The sequence below is a fragment of the Rhinopithecus roxellana genome, chromosome 8 (assembly GCF_007565055.1).
Source record: "Rhinopithecus roxellana isolate Shanxi Qingling chromosome 8, ASM756505v1, whole genome shotgun sequence".
NCBI classification, from domain to species: Eukaryota; Metazoa; Chordata; class Mammalia; order Primates; family Cercopithecidae; genus Rhinopithecus; species Rhinopithecus roxellana.
Genome location: NC_044556.1, coordinates 59310943 through 59336649, shown reverse-complemented (window position 1 = coordinate 59336649; position 25707 = coordinate 59310943).

The window sequence follows — 25707 nt, the reverse complement described above, 5'->3', positions numbered from 1 at the left end:
GCGCTGGCAGGCAGGCTTCTATTTTTAAAACCACAGCAATGATTCATTGGAAAATGTGGAAATCTGCATCACCTACATGTTTTGGTAAAAAGTGTGTTTTTGTTGCTGTCTTTTAAAGAGGCATGTTCTCTTTGTCTCAAACTCAAAAGTTGGCAACTTCAGTCTTTCAGGAACCTTACAAACCCTCTTACTCCGAGGAATCTTACAAACCCTCTTATCTGGTTAGAGCACTCATTGTAAATTTTAAGTCGTATGTTCATTTCAGTTATTCATGTGACCTCCCTATATTGAGTGACATCAAAATGTAAGCTCTTAATGTGAGCTCCCATGTCTGTCTTACACAAGATTCAGGATCTGGTATAGATTTCCATCTCCTTCTGATGAGGACTAAGTCTAAGTCATGTGCTTTAAATGCTCGCTAGAGCCCATGCATTGGCTGGTAATGTGATTCTAAGGTTGCCAAGGGGCCGTGAATTCTGATGCTGTTTTTGTCTCAGTGCATGGGTATTTTCTGATGACCTTAGATCATGTAAACATCCTTGTGCTCTTCTCTTCTTGTGCACTTCAGTGCACACTTGCACACACATCACCCAGGGCCACAAATACGAGGAGACAGAAACATACCTCTAATCAGTCATGCTATAGTCCTTTCCTAAAGGCTCCATCCCATTCATTTAATTAATAAGATGATAGTTAAATAAAATAGGACGTAGTCACATAGTGAAATACTATGCAACCATTTTAAAAAGATTTATTAGTGTTATATTTATTCACATCGATATAAAGTCTATGGTATGTTAGTAAGTTATTTTTTTAAAGTTTATAGTATAATCTATTTTGTAACAAAAATATTTTTAAAAGGTCATATTATATATATTTTTGTATACAAAAAAATTCTGGGAGGACTTGCCCCATGAGTGTGGGTTATTTTGTCACAGTTTGCATTAATTGTCCCACTTGTTGGTCGCAGAATTCCCCTTTCCTAGACTCAGGTAGGAATGACTGTCCTCCTCACCCCTAGTCAGGAAAACATACACCTTGGCCTTGCTAGTCAGAATACTCAGACAAGTTGGAGGTTTAACGCAAGACCCAAGATGGGCTGTTCAGAGATTTCTCTGTATTTTGTGAGAAGTTATTAGAGAAGAAGCTCAATTTCCACTGGGATTGTTCCTCTAGTGGTATGCCCATTTGTGGTCCTTGGCAGCTACTGTGTCCTCTGCAGCAAGAGAACTGGTTAGGAATGCTGAGAGTAGACCCTGGATGGCAAGGGATTTGCCTCTGGATCCAGCCATGCCTGAAGCAAGATCCAGCCCTTCACCATTTCAGTTACATTATCTTTTTACTCAAGTTTGATTATGTAAACTACTTAATAGGTAAATTGTGTTCTATTCTCTATTCTCTATACCTCTTTATTTTTTAAATCTTTTGCAGTTAGCAAAATTTAGCATTGAGTATGCATACATTTGTAACCAACATGTACATACGTACATACCTTCATAAACTATTTTAAAAGATACATACAATATTATTTACTGAAAGTTTTACTATGTTCCAACAAGAGACATATCTAATTCTCACAACAATCCTTTGAATTAAGTGTTATTATCCACACTTTATAGATAAGGAAACTGAGACTTGGACAGGTTAAATATTCTAGCCAAGATCACACTGTTAGTAAGTGGTGAAATCCCTATGCAAACTCAGATTCTAAAGCCTATAACTATTATTCTTTACTGTGCCATATTAATTGAAAAAAGAAATCAAGCCTGATTCTCATATGAAAAATAAGCATTCTGTTTTGTGTGGCAATAATATCTGTGTGCATTTGTCTATATATCTAGATACATAGATGATATATATCATGCACATTTCTAAATGAATATATATATAAATTTTGCATTAAGCAAAATTTAGCATTGCGTATGTGCACATTTATAACCAATATTTACATATATATATATATTTAGTACAGGTGATGATTTTCCCAAACCTTCCTTGCTGTGTCTCCTCAGTAAACTCCTGCCAATCCTACATCAATAAGTTCTCTTCAACCATTCCTGTTCCATTTTTTTTCTTGTAAATATTTCCTCTGATCTATTTGGTTATTTGTAGATTGACCCTATGTTCTACTTTCCAAGGCTGTCCTGGCTTATGCCTATTGTCCTAGTATATACTTATATTGACATTGACTTTTATACTCAGTGGTTGGGACAATAAATGACATAGTTGCTGTAGTTACCTGTTCATATTTATTCCTCCAGGGTGGCTTCCTAGAAGAATGATACTGGAGTTGAATTTGAGATGTTCCTTCCCTGTACCCCACAACACCCTGCACAGTTTCCTTCACAGTGAGTTTGATTCTGTCATTACCCAATTCTTTTCTGTCTCACCACTAGACTTTGTGTCCAACAGGGACTATAGTTTCAGGTGTTTACTTTTTTCTGTGTTTATCTCTTGGGCCTAGCATAGTGCCTCACACATATATGCCACAGTGATTTTTTCTTTACTTCTTTGCCTGTTTCCTGGGCTGTGTATCCACCGTTAGCCCTGTGGGGAAGATGAGGCTTTATTCATCATTGTACCTCAGTGCCTGGAATGACCCATGCAATGTCAGGTTCTCAATATCTATTGAGAATATGTTGAATATGTCATTAAAGAATGAGATTTTAAAATCAAAATCTCTGTTCTGTCCATGAGCATACCTTTATTTTCTCCATTACTACGTTTTTTGAGGAAGAGCTTGACTTCTGTATCTGAATCAATGTTGCAGACATCACAGTGCCTAGCACTGTATTTTGCCCACAGTCAGTAGGTAACACATAAAAGTTGGAAAAAATGAGGCAAGTCAAGTCCTGGCTCTACTAGTTACTACTTGCATGACTACTGGAAAAGGCAGTCATGTGCACCCTGTCTTTCGACCCCTGCATCGTTGCATAAAGATGTACCTTGGGCCGGCACATTTCCTAGCAAGGAAATAAGGAGCCCTCACAACCTGAGCTGGCCACATCTCTTTGTTTGGGAATACCTTTCCCTGTTCGGACCTTGATGTGCACATTGTTGTTGTACTTAAGTGTGTGTGTCCTACGGCAGTCAGTCAACTCCACTGCTCTATCTGTTACCGGCAAGGAGGGAACAGAGTTCTTTGCCTGCAGCATGATAGAGGTATGTGCAGACCATCTCCCTGCATCAACCAGAGCAAGACTCACCGTCACTGTTCACTGATGCTCCCTATTGAAGCTAATCTCACTCTGTTTATTTTCCATGTGTTAAAGCATCTCTCTATCAGTGTCTGTGTGAGTTATGTCTTCCTTGGTGACCCTGATGCCTGCAAACCCTGTAGCAGTTGACATTCTGGGACTGCTGCTCCTGGTGGTAAGTATTGTTAAGCTTTTTGCTATCCACTGTGCACTGGGACTCCTCACCTGGAGGTGGTAACAGGAGTTGCTTGTTTGACAGTGACCTTCAGTAAGTTGCTTCCCTTCCATCCTCAGTTTATTCGTCTTTAAAATGGGAAGCTATAATCATGTCATCTATGATGATAATAATAACTTACACTTTAAAATTCTTTATGTATTATTATTTCTATCCTACAGATTAGAAAACGGAGGCACAGAGCAGTGAAGTGAGTTACCCAGCATCACTTAGCAGGGAGGTGACAGAGTGTGTGCACCTGACATGCAGTTATTGCTTAATTAATGGCTGAGTCACTTTGGTGGTGACTATTAGTGTTGTTATTCTTGTTATTGTTGTTGTTAAAATGGGCCTAGTAACATCACATGCAGATAACATCACTACTGCATGTTCCTAATTGGAAGTTTGCATCACCTTGGGCTGCAGATAGAAGCAGAAACTTATTGTCTCAGCATCCAGAGGCTACTAGGATGCAGGAGGTGGCCATGGTATCCTTTCAAATTCCTTGCTATCAACCAGCGTAGGCTAGTGTATATACAATTTGGCTAAAACTGTGCCCCTGTAAGTCCCACCTCCCTAGAGCTCCACAAGGGAATGCTGGGATTGCTCCTCCTTCAAGAGACTCTAGCAGAAAACCCCTCCAAGGAAGTGATCACTGGATCCCAGAGTTCTAGGGGTTTTCTAGATTCTTGGGCCTCCTTCAGAGGCTCCTTTGGGTGGGAAAAATGGGGGAAATGTGGACAAGTTTGTAGGATCTTAGGACTGACATAACAAAGTACAACAAACGGAGTCACTTAAGCAACAGAAATTTATCATCTCACACCTTTGAAGGCTGGAAGTCTGAGGTCAGTGCCTGTGGGGCCACACACCCTCTGAAGACTCTAGGGAAGGATCTTTTCCAAGTTTCTTTCCTGGCTTCTGGAAACTCCTTAGTTGTTGCTGAATAACTCCAGTCTTCACATGGCATTCTCCCTGTGCATGTCTCTGTGTCCACATTGTCCCTTTTTATAAGGACACCAGGTATGTTGAAGTAGCGGCTCACGCTACTCCAATATGACTGCCACTTATCTAACTACCTCTTCAATGAACCTGTTTCTAAATAAGATCACATTCTGAGGAACTAGAGATTAGGATTCCAACATACAAATTCAGGGCAGTCGGGGGCAGAAGGGGCACAATTCGTCTCGTAACATCAGACGCGGCAGACGCAGCAAGCTAACAGCCAGCAGCAGCTGAGCCTGTGCTTCCAGCTCTGGGCAGAGCAGAGGACAAAGGGAACTAGGGGGCGCTTCTGCAGCCAGGCCAGAGTGGTGCGGATCTGACTGCTCCTGAAACCAACAGTTCCATTCTCCCCGGGATAGCAGCATGAGAGGAAGCGTAGCAATAACTAAACTTCAAAAACCACCCAGGGAGGCAGCATGGGAGAAGTGAAGAAATAAATGGCCCAGCTGCCAAGTAATTCACTGAACGTTGCCGTCCTTGCAGGCATCACAGTAACTTCAGTATTGGAAAAGTGAATTAAATGAGAATGAGAACCCGCTAACGTGTTGTTAGCTCACTGTTACAATGCAGTGTGACATTTACTTTAAAAATCATGTGGAAGTGGTTAACAAATTCTATTACAGCATTTACAGAACTTCAGTGCAGCTGCTTTTCCCTGAAAGGGAGGTGTAAGTCATTGAGCCGAGCTCAGCAACAGTATCCAGAATGTGTAGCACAGGCAGCGGGCAGAGGGAGATGACACTGCATGCTGGGTCTGAGTGACTTAACCTTTCAGAGTTTCACTGTCCTTACCTGGAAAAATAGGATAGCGACAATGCAATAATACATATCAATGTGCATCGTAGCCTACAGGGCAGACGGTGTGTAAAAAGGAGAAAACATAGGAAATAAAATATTAAAAGGTATATAAACTTAGATAATTCACCTTGAAAATTCTGCCTTTTCTCCATGTGGACTCGTGATTTTGAGCCAAAGCATCTGTTGTGCCTCAGTTTCTCCTTCACTCCAAATATTATTAGAATTAGTAGAAATCTAAGCCTTTGATGTGTTGAAGGGAGATGATTTCTGAAAAACTGCAATATGCAAACAAAGGCATTCTGCAAGCATTTATACTTTACATATACTCCCAAATGTTCAAAGAAATGGAAGAATTTCCACATAATTCCTGTAAAAGGCTGAATAGTGCTAACATCCAGCAACCAGGTCAGTTTCTCAAAGGCCAGAGTCATTCAAAGCACATTCAGTAGATGGGAAGAACTAAGATCAACTCGACTTAACAGGTGTTTGGATCTCATGGATCATGAGAACCCTGATCATTTGGCTAGTCAGGGTGAGATAAGATCATGCCTAGTTATGTACATGCAAAGTAGTGCACCAGGGAGAGGACAAAGTTTACTGCGCCCCACGAACTGGGGTGGGACAGGGGAGGCAAGAAGAAAAACTGCAGGACAATGAGGAGACCCAGTTGAGCCCCTAAAGACTTTACTACTTACTTTTCATGTCTGCCTAGTTCCTCTCCTTTAAAGCACCCCTATTTCACAGACATATTGTGAATACAGAGCAAGATAATCAAAGCAAAAGTGTTATAAAATGTAAAAGGCCCAGTGCAATCGAAGGAATGATTACAAGTCTCCAGCGAGCCCTCTCCAGGCTTTCTGCAATCAGTGGAATGGTTCAAAGGCCGTGATTAAATCTATGCATCCAACTCCACCTCCTTTCCCCTCTCCCCACTTTCTCAGCAATGTAGTCCCGGCAGTTTAGGCAGCATTCAATATTGGCAGGAGATTTTAGGTGTTCATGCTGCTGGACATTAGCCCCACTCTGCTCCTCAGATCAGAATGTCACTTAAATCCCCCAGGGGAGATCTGAGGGACCCCTTAGATGGATCATGGTTCCAGAGATTGTGGGGTGGACAGGGTGGCCTTACCCAACCAAAACATCCTGTCAGCTAACACGGTATCTCAAAGATACCGAAATCCCAGATTCATCCCAAATGGATTTGGCTAGAATCCCCATTCTACATGCCCAACTTTTCAAAAGATAAGTACCTATCTTTGAAATACTAACTCCAGTTGGTTTGTTTGCTTGTTTGTTTATTTGTTTTTCTTGCCTTTTCCTTAAGTCCAGGTCTGGATTGAGACCTTGGGAGAATGCAGAATGAGCAGGGACCAGGTTGCTTCCTCAGACTAGATGAAGATTCTCAAAGGTGACTTAGCAGGAAAGGGAAGAGTGTGCAGGTGTTGGTGTAACCTGCCTGCTGAGAAGGAGAAGCAGGAATAGAATAATCCTTATGAACCCGAGTGTCAAAGGCTAGATGGAGCCTGAGATGGCCCATGAAATTTCTCCAGGCTGGCACAGCCTTGGCACACTAGACTGATAGCTGTGCATACTAGAAGGACCTGGAATAATAATAAGAAGAAATGGTGCAGCCAATAAAGCTCCCTTCAGCAGCAATCCATATGGACCAACCACCAAAGGGCTGAAGGGGATGATGGATACCCCAGCAGAGAGAAGTGTGGACAGATGACACAAGGGCATCATGCCCCTCCCTTAGGACTTTCTAACTCTCCTATTATTTCAGTGAATTCCAGAGGAAAAGAGGATGCTGAATGCTATCACTCCAGCAGGGCATGATGAGAAAATGAAACTACAATAGAAAAATAAAGTTAGATGTCTCTCACACACTCAGGTTTGCAGACTGCGGCTCATTCAGAAGGAAAGCAATGGGCTGTCATTCCCCTTTCCTTTATTTTTATTATTTTTCTCTCTCTATCAATGACATCTCCTTTTTTGAAAAAAAGGATGTTGAGCATGCAGGAACAGAAAATGAAATGTAGGTGTGGCCATGGAGGTCAGAGCAGAGACATTGCCAATTGCCATTGGCAGACAATACCACCAAATGGGATTCCAAGGTTTCGTTGCCCTTCCGGAAGTGACGGTGTTCAGGGGTTGTAAGCGCCCATCCCTGTCCTGTGTGCTGCATCTGACTGCCCGGCGCCTGACACTCCACCTTTCCCCAGTCTCTCCGGCACGTTGGGCTTCTCCATCTTTTCCCCTCCTAGCCATCTGTTCCTGCTGCTCCAGCAGTCTCCCTGCTCTCTCCCCGCCAGGGCCTGTCTGAGCAGGAGGGTGTGAGGGCCTCTGATGAGGTGGGCCTCGGCCCCTCCATCACTAGCAGCCTCGAGGAGAGCACCAGCTGTCTGGCTTCATTTGCATTTTTCTCTCCCAAATAATGAAATTAGCCATGAGTTTCCTGAGGTGATGCAAGACGCAAATTTAGGCTAGACGTGTCAGTGTGTGATGGAGAGGGAAGGGGAAGGTCAGGGAAGTATTTTGATAACCACTTTGCAGTGCTAAAACAAAAGGAAAACAATACAAATGTTACTTGGAGATGGACCTTTTAGCTCAGAGGAAAGTTAGATAAGGCTTTTAAAAGGTAATTTCCCACTCTCCGGGTTGAAGGCACAAACATTTTATGAACAAACAGAAAGGGATGCCAACTAAGGCTGACGCAGCTCTCAGTTACTGAACGTTTCTTTGGCTACATACAGAATTGTCCTAAAATGCCAACATTTGCTGAGCTGCATAGGCCAGGAAGCCAGACACTGCTGCAAAACCCCAGTGAGGTACAGAAGCTGACTGCCTTTTCCTCTGAACTATCATTTCAGCCTTCCAGATGGCAAATAAAGTAAGACTCTGCTCATTCATCATGAAGATTCTGTTACCAGTTCAGTGAATGGTTCTCACATTTGTCATGTTTCTGATATTTTTAAACTAACCAATTGATTATCATCTTTGAGGCAAATAAACAAACTCTTGGTTCTATTTTGAAGCAAATTCATACATAAGAATTTTTAAAGATCCTGATATTATCCACAGGCTCACAAAGTTATTCAAATGACCCTCTACAGTGGCAGAGAAAATTGGACCCTCAGATGGTTAGACAATGAACTAAATACTTCACACAGGTTAGATGCCATCTCTCTTCTACTTACAATGAAATTTAAATTACTTCCCAGAGTTTGAAAGCCCCTACATAATATGGTCCCTGACACCTCTCTAACCCCCTCTGCTTCTCTTTCTCTCATTCATTCATTCATCCATTCACCAGTTTATCAAATATTTTTGAGTGCCTTCTGTGTTCTGGGCACTCTCCTAAGTACGTGGAGTATAACAAAATCATGATTTCTGTGTTATGAAGCTTAAACTTTACTGTGGGGGCAAGACAGACAATAGTCCTTATACACATAAGTAATTGAATTTTATAGTGTGTTAGATGCGGACTGCTATGGGAAAAAATAATTAAGCAGCGTAAGAGAGACTGAGCATGATGGGGGTTGTTATTTAAGATAGGATGGTGGGAGTAAGTTGCACGGAGAAGGGGACCTTTGTGCAAAGGCTTGAAGGAAGTAAAGAGTGAGCCATGCGGAGGTCAGGGGAAAGCAGCAGCAAGCCTGAGACACTAAGAAGGAGGACAGAGGCCATTGTGGCCAGAGCAGAGTGAGAAAGGGACAAGGTGGTAGGAGAAGAAATCCAAGAGGCCATGGGGCCAGATGGCACGGGGCTGTACGTGCTCCCTTAGGGATTTTGCCTCTTATCCTGTGGAAGGTAGGGAGTCTATACAGTGTTTTGATAAGAGGAATGGCCTGATCTTATTCAGTATTTTCTATTTTGTCATTTTTATCCTTCTGTTTATCTTCAAAAACACACAAAAATGTGAAAGTGGCTTACAAAAATTCACTTTTAAAATATTTTCCAAATATCTTTTGTAAGTGAGGAAACTAGAATAAAAGGAAAATCAAGGCAGGCAAAATAAAATTATATCAAAGGTAAGCATAAATCACAAAATGCATGCAAATGTGAATTAATTTGGGAGCTAGAGGTGGGCTGCAATTTGCATCTGAGTTTCAGAGCTGGTAGAGCAAAGTCAAGAACACAATCAGGTAAAAGATATATAACAAACCATTGTTCTGGGGAAGCATAATCTGATTTTGGTCCTGAGACATGAAAACATTTTCCAAAGGTTTTAAAAAGGGATGATCATGAGGTATATCAGATAGCATCCTTCATAACATCTTCATAGTAATAGTAGATACAATCACAAATTCCACGACCTCAGTAGACAACAATGACACAAACTGAAGCAAAATAACATATTTTAACAGGACCATTCTGTTCAAGGAGCTGAGAGCAGACTGTGAGGAGGTAAGGATAGAGTATTAGGAGGTGATTGCATTCATCCAGGGACATGGTATCTTAGAGGGTTATGGCAATCGAGGTTGCAAATGGTGCTTATATTCTTGGTATATTTTAAAAGGATGGTGTGTTAGTTTCCTTAGGGATGCTATAACAAATTGTCAAAAACGTGGTGGATTAAAATAAGAGAGATAAGCCAGGTGCAGTGGATCGTGCTTGTAATCCCAGCATTTTGGGAGGCTGAGGTGGGTGGATCACTTGAGGCCGGGAGTTTGAGATCAGCATGGTCAACATGGCGAAACCCCATCTCTACTAAAAATACAAATAATAATAATAAGAGAAAGGTATTATTTCATTGTTCAGGAAGTTAGAGGTACTAATTAAGGTGTCAACAGGATTGATTCCTTCTAGAGCTCTGAGAGAGAAACCATCCCTTGCCTTTCTCCTAGATTCTAGTGACTGCCATCAGTCTTTGGCACTCCTCACCTAGGGGCAGCGTTACTCCAGTCCCTACCTGTGTCTTCATTCGCATTGGCTTTTTCTCTGTGTCTCTATTTCTTCTCCTCTTCTTATAAGGACACCCGTCATTGGATTTAGGGCCCACTCTAATCCATTAGGATCTCGTCTCTATCCTTAACTAATTACATCTGCAAAGATGCTACCTCCAAATAAGGTCATGTTCTGAGGTTCTGAGTGGACATGGGTTTTGGAGGGGACACTGCTCAAGTCGCTTGACTGCTGCCATTGCTGCAGTCTCTAGAGGTAAGGGGTAAGCAGCAGACAGCAAGGTGAGATGGAGAAGGGGCAGAGAGCCAACAGGGTTTCCCTACAGGATGAATGAGAGGCATGAAGGAAAGAGAGGAATCAAAGACGACCTAGGGTTTTCAGCCTAAGCAACTGGAAACATGGAGTTGTCACTTACTGAGAGGGTGTGGTTATAGGAGGAGCAGATTTGGGTTTGCTGTGGGAGTAGTATCAAAAGTTTTGTTTGGGGCATATTCAATTCAAGATATCCTTAGACATCCAAGTAGAGATGTCACATACACAATTAGATATGCAATTGTCTGAAATGGCTTGTCTTGATGTCATCATGGACATATTCCATGTGGAATAGAACATTTTAAGTCTTTTTATGTTTTGGGAAGCTAAAAGTACAAGATGCCTGCAGAATGCCCCTTAGATCATGCCAACCTCTGTCATTTTCACAGACTGCCAAGCTTACCTGGGAAATTTAGGACCTTGCTACTGGCCACTTTCAAGTTCTGCCAAGTACTGTGTGGCTTCAGTCAAGTAACTAACCTTAGGCTCAGTTTTCTTATTCATAAAATGGGGATGAAAAAATACCAACCTTAGAAAAGTGCTGTAAGATTTCTGTTAGATAACATATATAAAGTGCTAGTGGACAATAAATAGAAAGTTGTCTGGGGTGATACTTTCTGACAGTGAGAGCATCTGGATTTTGCTGACTTCTGCACTACTAGAGGGAAGGGCCTGGCCATTTTTACCTTCAGGACTCATTCCATGTTGTGGATCATATTTCCAGGTGGAGTTAGAGTAAATTTATTGGACATACAGGGAGGAGATATATATATATATATATATATATATAGAGAGAGAGAGAGAGAGAGAGAGAGAGAGAGAGAGAGAGAGAGAGAGAGAGAGAGCGAGAGCTGACCTTTGTCTAGGCAGGGTCCCAACAAGCATTATGCCCACATAAGGATATTCAGAAGGAATTGATTTGCAAAGAGACTGATTACAAAGGTGTGGATGGGTCGAGGGGACTGCTTAGCAATACTTTGAGAATCAAGGTTAGCTATAGCAGAGCGGCCATCACTTCCAGGCTCAAAAGAAGGAAAGATGGAGAAGTTATTGGAATCTTGAAGAGAAAAGAGTCGTATAGAATTGCCCTCTTTAGAGGAGCAAGGACTTTCTGTAGAGGTGACTCATGGGGAACCAGGAAAATTTGTTCTGTGGTTCATTTTCCTCCTTCCCTCGATTTGTGGTAAGATTCTAGCACTGTTGTTGAAGGAAACCAACCAGACACTGGAGGACACTGGAACTCATTGTTTTAGTCTCTAGAGGTAAGGGTTGAGGAGCAGAGAGCAAGGTGAGATGCAGAAGGAGCAATGGAAGCTATTCAGCACAGGCTTCTTCTACTTACCATAAACCCAATGCAGGGGCTTGCTAAAACTCCCTACACTTTTCAAGCCTGAAAACTGTCCAGCTGTGTTAGACTGTTCTCACACTGCTATAAAGATACTATCTGAGACTGAGTAATTTATCAACGAAAAAGGTTTAATTGACTCACAGTTCCACATGGCTGGGGAAGCCTCAGGAAACTTACAATCATGGCAGAAGGCAAAGAGGAAGCAGGCACCTTTCTCACAAGGCGACAAGAGAGAGAGAAAGAGAGGAGGGGAAACACCAGACACTTATCAAATGAGCAGAACTCATGAGAACTCACTCACTATTATGAAAACAGCATGGGGAAACAGCCCTCATAATCCAATCACCTCCCACCAAGTCCCTCCCTTGACACATGGGGATTAGAATTCGAGATGAGGTTTGGGTGGGGACACAAAACCAAACCACTTCACCAGCCTAGTATTTGTTCTCTTACATAGTGTGATTTTGTTTTTCCTTTCCTCAAAAGAGAATTTTTTTTTTTTTTTTTTTTGAGATGGAGTCTCACTCTTGTCACCCAGGCTGGAGTACAGTGGCACAATCTGCTCACTGCAGCCTCCGCCTCCCGGGTTCAAGTAATTCTCCTGCCTCAGCCTCCCAAGTAGCTGGGACTACAGGTGCCCGCCACCACGGCCAGCTAATTGTTGTATTTTTAGTAGCGATGGGGTTTCACCATGTTGGCCAGGCAGGTCTCGAACTCCTGACCTCAGGTGATCCACCTGCCTTAGCCTCCCAAAGTGCTGGGATTACAGGTATGAGCCACCGTGCCTGGCCCTCTTCCCTCAAATTTTAGAAAACGATAGCAAAGAACTGAGGATTGGTGCAGTAGAAGCAGGATTCCACCCCTTCATCCCCTACTTTGCCCTCCTCCCATCCCCCCACTCCATGTCTGTCTCCAGATTGGTCTGTGCAGCTGCTCGCAGTACAGTGGCCTCCTGGGGGCAGCACCAGCCTTGTTCTTTTATGTATAATTCCAGTTTTACCAAAAAGCAAGTTTTCCAGCGTCCTTGGACAGGTTGTTTAACCTCTCTGGGCTATAGCTTCCTCATCTGTAAAGTAGTGGTCATAATATCGACTTCGCAAGGTTGTGGTGAGGATTGGAAGTTGGTGTGAGAGTCAGTTAACAGAGTTTCTGGTTGGGAAGAGGCATCTCTGTGGAGCAACAGCAGCAGCCATTAAGCACAGGACAAGCTGGATTTGGGCAGCATCACTATTTAATAATGGAATCCTGTTGTTTGTCAGGATACATCATCACAATGCAAAAGGAAAAATCTGGAATATAAAATGACAGTTTCTTGATATGCAAAGATATCTAAACTAACTTTGTGGATATTAGTTGTATTAAAATATAGGATAAGTGATATTGCAAAAGTAGGATACACTCTATAACATTCCCCTTGAAGAGGTCATTGCTAGATGCTCAAACAGGATTAGCACAGACTAGCGTGCTTCTGGACCTCTCTAACATTTTGGCACCTATTTCTATTCAAGGACATAAACTTTCCTATGTGGTAGCATGGAAAAAAATTTGCTTTAAATTTCATGTTTCTCCTATAATCATTTTGGAATATGAATTAAAGATAGTATTAATGATAAGGTTCTATTTGATCGAGACAAACTTTAGTATTTTTCCAAAACCCATTCATGGAATTCTTGGATTTAACCATACTCCTCCAGTCCTTTATCAAGCACAGGTGCTGAATGAACATCATAACTGAGCATACAGTTTCCTGGGGTACATCTAAGAGGACACGACTCCGTCCACCAAGGAGTGAGATCTTTCCCTGGTTTTCTCTTTCCTCCCTCTGCTCTCCTCCTGCCTTATTGTCATCACTGGGAAAGAAGATTTCTTCTTGACAGCTCTTCATGTCAGTCAAAAGTCTAGGTCAGACACTTATCAATTGACCCAGTGTTAAGGGTAGACACTCATTTCAGCATCTGTCAATAGCTTCTTTTGATCCATTTAGACCAGAGCCTGCATTCCTGCCGTGATTTATATGGAAGCGTGCCTAGACTTTTAAAGACAGGGAAACATTTCTAGAACTCTAGAAATCAGCTGATGGTATGCTGCTGCTTCAGTTGCACTCAAACAAAGAAATCTAAGAGAGAAGATTAAGCCTGGGGAATAATCCCGAGACCTTCAAAGATCCTGACTACAGTGTCTGACCATGAAGCTGGACGCTCTCCAAGGCCAGGGTATGGAAGACTGGAGTTCATGCTGCATACCTTGCTTGTGGTCTCACACACTCATCAGGCTGGAAAGACCTCCACCAAGTTAGTTGAGCTAATTCCTGGGTTACCAGGCTGTGGAGCTGCATTTCCAGGGGACAGAAACCACAGCTAACCTGTAAACTCCCTTGGAAGAGTGTGCGAAGTTACAGGAAGTGGGGCCAGTATGGGATGTCCCTGTGGACCAGCGTGGCCTGCCCTCCCCTCTGATTTGGCAAAGAATCAACAGAGACTTCCCCCTCAAGCTCAGGTGTCTTTTCACCTCCACATCTCCCTGGTTCCTAACAGGGATAATGCACATTTTTCTTTCCCAGGTGTTTGTCACAAAGCTGCCAATCCCTCCCTACTTGTGAGACAGGAAAAGAAATGTGAACATGTAAGAAATTCAGAGGGGCCAAGGAAATTTTCCTGACATGCTCCTGCTGTGACACCACGGCAGTTGAAGAAGGCCTGTCATTGGGCTGTCAACCTTTAACCTCCCCCAGACGTATTTTGAAATGATGTGAAAAGAATTGCTGTGCTGTACCACCAGCTCCTTCCAGCTCTGCATGTCTGTCCTTGATGTCAGTCAAAAGTAGTTAACTGGCACCCATGGTGCCTTAAAAAAAAGCCTCTGCCAAATATCAGTAATGACTGTAGTTAGGAAGACTAGCTCTTGTCAAGTAATGACTTTTTGACATAAGGTATTGTTTACCTAGGCAACGTTCTCTTACTTGCATTTTAATGAACCTAATTAATAATAAGTTAGGAGTCCTCAGCTATTTCTTCACAGCTGGACCATATGCACTAATTACACTGAATGTGCAAACCTAAAATAATCCATTTAGTCAGAAGAAATAGTTTAAATATAGAAAAAAGCTTGATTTATGTATATTTCTTCCTCTTCCCCTTTATGATGTCAACTGTGATATCACAGCAATTTGCAAACACTTAAGGCAGATATCACCTCTAAAATGTAGGTTTTCTTTGTGGTTTTTGGTTGACATTTTCATTTGTAAAAGTTTCCAGAGTTTGTATGAGGAATTGATTGATAGACTTGCTTGGTCAAACCAGAATAGTTCTCGGGTTGAAGAATAAACACCAGAGGTAGCGAAAGGTAGTTTCTTAACAAAATTATTTTACTTATAACAAATAACCTCCAAAGGGACATTTTGGAGCTTATAAGAGCCTTTTATGTATTGTATAAAGCATGCTTTTATGAGCTTCACTTAATATTAAGTTTCTAGTTAGCTTTTAAGCAATCCTCAATATAATCTTAGGAACCAAAATAAGTATTTGCAATCAAGGCAAGACAACAACTCCAAAGAAGAAAAACCCCAAGTCACTAGACAGAGTTTCCAAGGCTGACACGACAACTCTGTTCTCACCCTCTACCTGGCTCACAAAAGTACAGGGTACCCTTGCAGAAACAATCTTTGGGAAAGTGAAGGGAACACTATTGTTCCAGAGAGAGTTTAGTCTTATCAAAAACTGGTTGCAGAGAGGTGGAAACTTTAGTATAATTATTTGACTCTGAAGTATTGGTACTGTCACAAGGATATGATGAGCTGAGGTGCAGCTGTTAAAGGAAAGATAATCTGTGATTTAATATATCATTGATCCCTTGAGCACAGTTTTTTTTTTTTTTTTTTTTTTTTTTTTTTTTTTTTTTTTTCCAAAATAAACTGTGTAGTTTGCTTTTAGGTTGTAGAAAGATCCTGCAGGAAATGTCGTGAGGAATGCTTCAGGGAAGGCATTGCTCCAAATTCCTACCAGGATTCTCCTAGAAGTCACACTGAAAACTAGAGTACTAAGGCCGCTAACTACATTAAATGGAAGAGAGAGGAGTTTCTGGCATCGGAGCTGTATTAAGAGACTTCATTTTTAGAGTGACTTTTGGACTTCACCAGGTCCCCATCCACCCATGTTTTAACAAGACATAGTTCAAAGCAGTCAGAGACGATCTGAGTTAATTGGTTGATTCAGCAAGAAACCTGGGAAAAGGTGGTGCTGAGGTTGGAGGCATCAGGCTGGCAGGGTTAGCAGATGCTCTCCAGAAAGGGCCTTGGAGTGGAGGTGCACCCTGCCAGGCACCATATGTGTGACGGACATGACGGAGAGTGCAGGATGCCTGAACGAAGGTGACAGCCCAGCTCTCATTCGCAGAAAAAGAAACTTCCCTTGGAGTAAACACAAGTGAAAAAATGTCCACAGAGTGGGCACATATTCAGGCTGGTGGCCACTTGGCAGAATTTTCCCTGCTGTAATCTCCTTCACTAAGGAGGGAAACCTATACTATTTTCCATGACAGGACACCTGTCCCAGTTGTCTTTCAAGGCTCTTCAAGACCGCAGAGTAATGACAGAATACAGCGATGCAATCACCAGGAACATTTGGGAGCACATTGCCAGCACATTCACAGATATTCCCTCCTTGAATATGTTGAGTCTTCACATTATCCCAGGTGAGACAGACATACAGTTCATTGACAGTGGAGCTGGAAGTCAGACTCATGGCTTCCTGACTCCATAGCCAGTGTTGCTTTCACTACCTTCTTGGGTTTAAGCCAGAAGACTTGGGAAAACAGAATCAAAATGTATTATGTTGAAAACTGCCATTCCTTTCTAATGGAACAGATGTCATTCTGTGAGAGCATTTACTGGTCCCCAAATATCCCAAGTTTCCCCCTCCCTGCCCCTGCCGAGAACTTCTTCCTTGCCACTGCATTGAAAACCTACTGTTTGAGACCACCCCACTTGATTCCATCTCCTATAACAATAGAAGATTCTTAAAAATCTAAATGCTGTATAGATACATATTATTTCAGTGCAGGTAGGTGGATGGAGGTCAGACACATATTTGTGAAGACTGAACTTGCCAAAAGAACTTCAACTCCTTATTGGGTGTGGCTTTCAAATAGAAACCATTGTTGTCTTATTTATACTCACCACAACCACAAAACATTTGGCAAGCACACTTGATTGTAGAAGAAGGGTATGGCAAGAGAGGTCTCAGAGGCAGGTTGTCTGACGCTAGGAGCTCACTGTCTTTACATCTGAAGAAATAGACTGCTATGGGAGGTTTGTCAGTCTTCTCAGCAAGGATGTTGAGTCATTGCAGTCATTGCAGATGATTGGACATCAGAAACACCTCCTGAGTCATCATTTCCATTGCTCGACATTGACTGGTGTCATCGAAACTGTTGACCCATTTAGGCCTACAAGTTGCTGAGTAGACAATGCTCACTTTATTCACTTTATTCCCCAGTAGACTTTTCAAGGTAACAGAACTAGTAGATATGACTGGATAGAATGAATCTTATTTATTGACATGAAAGGTTGGCAGTCAGAGCTCTGGCACCCACCAATACTGCCCCCAACTCCCTCCCAAGCAGCCTGCAGCACCAGCTTCTTACCCAGCTTCCCCTGCCTTTGGGGTCAGTCTGAGTTAGGTCCAGGGTAAGTATTAACTCTATGTGGTCCTGGGATCTGCAACACACAGAGAGAAGTTATCCTGGGATTGGGACCAAACTGGAATATATCTTCTTTAATCTCAGCTGGAGACTTCAGGATGTCACTTAATTAACACCTAGGCTAGAATTTTCACTCTGGATTCACACCCTTGGGCCAATCTGAATTGTAATAATTCTCCAGAATCTAGATGAGAAGGCTATGACCCTGGCTCTGTTTAGAGCATGTTCTGATCCTGGGATAGATCTTGAGCCCCACTCCCTGCCTTTACTCAGGCTGTTCCCTTCTCTGGGAATTTCTCCCCACCTCCACACTCATTTGCCTTATTTTATTTTTCAAAATGGTGTCTCACTTTGTCTCCAGGCTAGAGTGCAGTGGTGTGATCTTGGCTCACTGCAACCTCTACCTCCTGGGTTCGAGCAATTCTCATGCCTCAGTCTCCGGAGAAACTGGGGCTACCGGTGCGCGTCACTATGTCTGGCTAGTTTTTGTATTTTCAGTAGAGATGGGGTTTCACCATGTTGTTCCAGGCTGGTCTTGAACTCCTGACCTCAGGTGATCCGTCCACCTCAGCTTCCCAAAGTGCTGGGATACAGGCGTGAGCCACCACATCTGGCCTCTTGCCAAATTTTTTATTTGAGACCTAACTTTTAAGATCCGTGTTTAATTCTATCTCCTATCCAGAATCCTTCCCAGTCCCCTACTTGCAAATATAAGTTTATCTTTTTTTGAATGACATCCCTACCTGCCTCTGTATGTTTTATGACCCCTTTCCTATTGTGTTAGTTGTGCAAGTGGCCACAAATTTAACAACTTAATGGAACACATATTTATTATTATCTTACAGTTCTGTAGGTCAGAAGTCTGCCCACGGTGTGGCTCATTTGGGTTCTCTGCTTATGGTCTCACTGGGTAAAAGCCAAGGTATCTACCAGGGCTACCCGTTTCACCTGGCGCTCAAGTCCTCTTCCAAGCTCACTGGTTGTTGGAAGAAATCATTTCCTTCTCACAGTATATATATGTTTCCCTCCATCTTCAAGCCACCAATGATGTTGAGTCTCTGTTGAGCTTCAAATCTTTGTGAGGTCTCCCTCTGATGCATCTGTCTGCCTCCCTTTCTTTTCCATTCTCATCAGGGGAAAAGGCCTCCTTTTAAGGGTTCACATACTAACATTGGTATGGCCAGGGTAATCCAAGATAATCTCCCAATGATAAGGTCCCTGATTGGTGACATAAATTACAACTGCAAAGTCTCTTTTGCCACACAACATCACATACTCATAGGCATAGCCACAGAGGGTGAAGGGCATAGGAACCAAAATTCTGCCTATCATACCTATCGAGCAGCCTCTGATATGGCGCTACCCAGAGAAGGTGGCAGTGAACTGCTGTGGAAACATTGCATTTCCCATTGCCTCTCCTGATTGTCTTTCCTAGAAAATGTCATTTAAATCCTATAAGGTTGTCCCTCAGAGGTCCCCAAACGGCTGAATGTGATCCCAGAAGATTTTAGAACTTCTTAAGTATAAACTAAAAGAATCTTCACAGAAGCAAATAAGGCCTAGACTTAAGTCCAGTTCAGCTTCTTAGTAGACACAAGCTTTCAGGTTTGGGGTCTTCTAATTTCTCCCTCGCCTAGAGTTATAAAGATCATGCAGGGTCACATGGATGAAAGCATCTGAAAACACTAAAATGCCACACAGATACAGGAATAGTTTCCTAATGATGCTGTAACAAATTACTATAAATTTAGTAGTTTAACACATCACATATTTATTCTCATACGGTTCTAAAGGTCAGCAGCCTGAAATCGGTCTTACTGAGCTAAAATCAACGTCTCAGCAAAACTGCATTCCTTTCCGGAGGCTGAAGGGGAGACTGTTTCTTTGCCTTCATCAGCATCTAGACGTTGCTTGCATTCCTTGGATCATGACCCTCTTCCCTTTCCAAAGCCAGCAATGATGCAAAGTCTTTCCCACATTGCAACGCTCTGACACTGACTCTTCTTCTGTCTCCTGCTTTCTTTTAAGGACCCTGGTGATGACACTGGGCCCACCCAGAGAGATGATCCAGGATAATCTCCTGATTTTAAGGTCAGCTGATTAGCAAACTTAATTCCATTTCTAAACATAATTCCCCTTTCCCATATAACATAGTCATGTGTTCTGGGGATTAGGACATGGACATCTCTCAGGGGCCATTACCTATCTACCTACCATGATGATTATGAGACAAATCAGCACTCACCTTCTTTAAGATTGATGTGCCTATCTGGCTCGGTGTTAGGCCTGGGACTACTTCAACAAGCTTTTAGAAGCTACTGATAGTACCTTTTTTTTCTGTGGCTCCACTCCCAAACCCCTCTCTTGTGGGCAGGCCAAAGCGAGAGCTGCTTTGCAGGTTTTCTATCCTGGGTGTTGCCAGTCTGTTTTCTTGGGGATCTCTCTGTCTCTGGGCCTCCAAGTTTCTCTGTAGCTGCTGGAGTCATGCAAAATGCCTGCCACCTCTTCTCTGGGAGTCAGCTTCAGACTATTTCCTGCTATCTTGACCTGAATCTCTTCATTTCTCCATGTAGTTTGCATACATAACCAGTTAGCATAGGTTCTATTTAATATCCTTGCCAACCTATAGACTGTAAATCTTTTGGCTTCATTCACTCATTCACTAAAACATCTACTAAGTGTCTACTATGTGCCACACTGCACTTACAGTCAACAATCACCAGCCAGACCCTCATTAGACTATCTCTTAAAATGCACAGTTGATTCTCATTATGTGTGCTAGTTACATTTTATAAAGTTATTGTGAACATGGAATTAGCAAATACTTAACCTTTGCTCCTAGGAAAAATACAGGGTTAGTTTCCTGCAAGCCTCTGGTCATAACGTTTTTGTCAACTGATCAAAGTATAGCCTTGTTTTATGTGTGTTTCTGTTTAAAGATACCATATGCAATATATATTGCTGATTCATTACCATTGAACTGATAGCTAATAACTATAACTTATGCCTGAACAAACCTTATCTAACACACATATTTTCTCTGTAAGCCTTATCTCAGCCTTCTTGGACTGATAAAACTAGGCTGCACTTCAGCACTGCACTTGGGATCCATTTTAGAAAGCAAAATCACCTCAAAAGGTCCAAAAATGTGGAAAAGGTGACAATTGGTGGACTACAAAAAAGCGTTACAGTATATGAGACCTTAAACAAGAAGGTAGACCATCACTTTGACCTCAGCTAAGAATGTGCACTCCAATTTTTCACCACACTGTATATGTCCTCAAAATTACATAACGGCACCAAGCATATTGACTTAAGGATTACAAATACATTTTAACAAGCAGACAAATTCATATATGTGGAATTCACAAATAATGAGGATTGACTGTATTTTATTAAAGAAATGGACTTGAAAAAATCGATTAAGAGGAAATATTGTTACAGGTTTCCTCCAAATGTAATATTTTATTTTAAAAAAAAGTAGTAAAAAGTATCATTTGTGTGTATATAAAATAAGCCTTTTCAGAAACAGAATTAAACATGCAGCAGATCTGGATTCTGTAGCACTCAGATATCTGAAATCTATTGATTACTTGACTAATTCTTATCATTTCTCTTGGGTTTCTTAGCCAAAATGAGCTCATTTGCCATCTGATCTGCCCTCAATTAATGCATTTTACATTCTCATTCTTTTAGCGTCTCTCAATGCACGGAGGTCCCCGAGTTCGGTCCAACATGCCCTGCTTTCTCGGGGTGGGTCTAGTGGAGGAGGTTGGACCCACCCTCTGCCTCATGCTTCCTAGCCGGCCTGCCTGGAACTCACAGTGCTTTCCCAATGGAAGAGCCCCGGCAAATTGCTCTTCAGAGGGTGACGAGCTACAGAAGGAGGAAGAGGAAGCCCAAGCTGCTTTGGTTGGACTTTTTAAGCATAATCCTCAATTGTTCTATTTCTGCATATATGAAATGGGAATTATGCTCACTGCCCTGCCCCGTTTATGGGGTGGCTCTTCTTAGACTGGAATAAGAACATTTTGGAGAAACTTATGCACTGTAAAGAGATATTAAGATTATTAGAATTTATTTGAGCTCATCACTTCTTACTTTCCTCTTCCTATCTCAGGCTTTGCACTCTCAGGAAATAGCTAAAACTCTAATAACCTTACGAGATTATTTGTGAATGATTCTGGCAAAATGGACGTTAATATAAACCTTTGGACTAAACCATAGGTTGAGGAATTTTTGTTTCCCTTTTATTGTGCCCACATGTAAAGAAAGTTGTCTAGGTCTTGACTTCATTTTCCTTATTTGTCAAAATCAAGCTTTTAGGTCTTGAGAGTTAAAAGTGTGCTCTTTTGGCAGCGGTATTTCATAAAACAATATTTCAATGAAATATTTGTCACATTAGGCACTTATTAAACACTCCCAGTATGCCAGACCCATGCCTTGCACTGCAGCAGAGATAATGTGAATAAAATACCTTTTAAAAAGTAGGAAATCCTTCTTGAAAAAAGTTGGAAATCCTTTTTTTCTTTTTTTTTTTTTTTTTAATGAGATGGAGTTTCGCTCTTGTTGCCCAGGCTGGAATGCAATGGCGCAATCTAAGCTCACTGTAACCTTCGCCTCCCGGGTTCAAGAGATTCTCCTGCCTCAGCCTCCCCAGTAGCTGGGATTACAGGCATGCGCCACCATACCCAGCTAATTTTTTTTATTTTTAGTAGAGATGGGGTTTCACCATGTTGGTCAGGCTGGTCTCAAACTCCTGACCTCAGGTGATCCACCTGCCTTGGCCTCCCAAAGTGCTGGGATTACAGGCCTGAGACACTGCACCCGGCCAGAAATCCTTTTTAACTGCCAGCTAAGTTTACTTTTTAAAAAAGGATTTAGGCAAAGGCAAATTATTTAAGCAAAGTGTATGGTGCCTAAAGAACTCTTGGTAACTATTTATAGTGCACCTTTGTCAACCAGGGACACAACAAGCACACCTGCCCCTCAAGTATTTTCTAAGCACAGCATGGGGCCATGAAAGGAGCTAAATGGGAGTCACATAGACATGGATTTAAATCCCAAGTCTCCCACCCACCTAAATCTAGGCTCAGATAAGTAACTCAACCTCTTTGAACTTTAGCTTTTTCACATACCAAATGAAGATACAGAAGTCCCCCATTATTACAAAAGCATATGTTCCAAGACCCCTGTGAATGCCTGAAACTGCGGACAGCACTAAACCCTATATATGCCAGGTTTTTTTTTTTTTTTTTTTTTCCTGTGTAGCCATGTGTCACTTAAGGATGGGGATAAGTTCCGAGAAATGCATTGTTAAGTGATTTCTTCACTGTGTGGACATCATAGAGTGTACTTCCACAAACCTAGATGGAATAGGCTACCACACACCCAGGCTATGTGATATAGCCTATTACACACCCAAGGTATATGGTATAGCCTATTGCTCCAAGGCTACAAACCTGTACAACATGTTATTGTATGGAATACTGTTGGCAATTGTAACACAATGGAAAGTGTGTGTGTATCTAAACGTAGAAAACATACAACAAAAATACAGTATTATAATCTTATGGAACCACCATCATGTATGCAGTTTGTCATTGACTGAAATGTCATTATGTGACACATGACTGTGGTGAAAGGAAAATATCTTGGGCCCCTGAAATCATGAAGCTAAAGGGAAAATCAAGCTGGGAACTGCCTAGGGCAAACCTGCCTTTCATTCTATTCAAAATTGCCCCTCTGTTCACTGAGACAAATGCATATCTGATTGCCTTCTTTGGAAAGTCTAATCAGAAACTCAAAAGAACGCAACCATGCCGAGGGCGAGGTGGCTCATCCCTATAATCCCAGCACTTTAGGAGGCCAAGGCAGGCGGATCACCTGAGGTCAGGAGTTTGATCCTGACCAACATGGAGAAATCCGGTCCTCACTAAAAATACAAAAATTAGCCAGGTGTGGTGGTGCATGCCTATAATCCCAGCTACTTGGGAGGCTGAGGCAGGAGAATCGCTTGAACCTGGGAGGCGGAGGTTGCGGTGAGCCGAGATCGCACCATTGCACTCCAGTCTTGGCAACAAGAGTGAAACTCTGTCTCAAAAAAAAAAAAAAAAAAAAAAAAAAAAAAAGAATGCAAAACCAACCATTTGTCTCTTGTCTATCTATGACCTGGAAGCCCCCTCCCCACTTCTGCTTTTGCTTGTCCTGCCTTTCTGCACTGAACCAGTGTTCATCTTACAAATGTGAATTTATGTCTCGTGTCTCCCTAAAATGTATAAAACCAAGCTGTGCTCTACCGTGGGCACATGTCCTCAGAACCTCCTGAGGCTGTGTCATGGGTGCGCACCCTCGACCATGGCAAACTTTCTAAATTAACCTGTCTCAAATTTTGAGGATTCACACTGTACATACCTATGATAAAGTTTAATTTCTACATTAGGCATAGTAAGAGATTAGCAACAATAACTAATACTAGAACAGTTATAACAATATGCTATAATAAACTGTATGTAAATGTAGCCTGTCTCTCCCTGTGCTGTACCATGGGCAACTGAAACAGCCGAAAGCGAAGACTCAGGTAAGGGGGGAAACTGCTGTAATTAGATGCCCTCCAGTGGGTTTTGTAAGGATTAAGTACAAATTTATCTTATTTTATTTTATCTTTTTTTGAGACAAAGCATCACTCTGTTGCCCAGACTGGAGTGCAGTGGTATTATTGTAACTCACTGCAGCCTTGAACTCCTAGGTTCATGTGATCCTCCCACCTCAGCCTCCTGAATAGCAGGGGCTACAGACGTGCACCACCATGCCCAGCTATTTTTTGCAGAGATGGGGTCTCACTGTGTTGCCCAGACTGGTCTTGAACTCCTGGGCTCAGACAATCCACCCGCCTCAGCCTCCCAAAGTCTGGAATTACAATTTTATATGTTAGAGCTCTGAGCCTAGTGACCAGCATATAGGAGATGACCAAATAGGCTCCCTTCCCCCCACGAACTCCCAGATGGAACTATTCAGACTGAATTTGTTCATGTGGCTATATTTACTTACTATACATTTTTATGTAATAGGCACTCTACCCAGAGTTGGAGATAAAAATAAAATAATATATACTTTCTACCTTTAAAGGAGCTTGCAACCTCATGAATTTAATCAAAGAACAGGTTACAGTCATTGCAAGTTAAGTTCAACTTTATTCAGAGAGAAATATTCTTCCTAAAGCCAATTTCAGAATTCCTTATTCCAATCTTTTCTCCACAGAGACTCTACGGTGATGGCAGGAGTTGTGCAGTACATTTATTTGTTTCCCCACAGAGATCTTTTTTTGAAAAATCTACTGAGTTCTGCCAGAAGAAACTCATGACATGTTGTAAGTTTAATTATGTTCAATTCATTAACACAATTAGAGCTGTGAACAAATTTATTGACACAGCCAGAATCACTTAGTAACAGGCAGTAAGTCATAGATTAAAAAACTCATTCTTGTAGGCCTCTAAACTCTGGGAATGAGAAATGGCAAATTCATCTTTAGTTCTCTGAAACAGTTCTAAGAGACCTGACCAGAGGTTGCCACTAATAATTTATTGCAGGAATCGTTCATATTTTAAGAATGGTTCTTATGTCCCTTGGAACATAAATTGAATCCCTTTGAAATACTACGTTTCATTTTAACATAATAAGTGATCCAAACAGGGAGATTTGATGAATATGGATTTGATTTTAGCTGAGCTGAATTGGCCTCTCTTGCAAACAGGGGATGGAAACTGACTCCTGCTTTTCTAGTAAAGGCTAAAGGGATGCAGTAGGTTGAGATGAACCTAATGATCAATTGCCTTTCCTTCTGGATTAATCCTTTCTGGGTAAACTTCTGTCCTTCCTCTGAGGTTGATCTGCACAAACAGAAGGCAAGTAAACTTGATGTACATATATGAAGCAATGTTTCCAAAAAAGATTTTTAGTATCTGAGACCATTTTTAAGAATATGTTTTGGATGAAAGTGAATCTGTCATTCAGCAAGCAAAATATTTTTAAAGAGGCATTAATAAATTCTTAAGTTGGTTTTTTAAAAATTACTAGTAAGAAGTTAACTAAAGGAAAACATTTTTAAAAATCACATATAATTAGCAATTTATTTTTTCAGCCAGAGTTGTCTACTTCTCTAAACAATCCTCAGTTGACATAATAGCCTTTGCAACTTGACTCTCAAAGTTTCACAAATATATATTTGATAACCA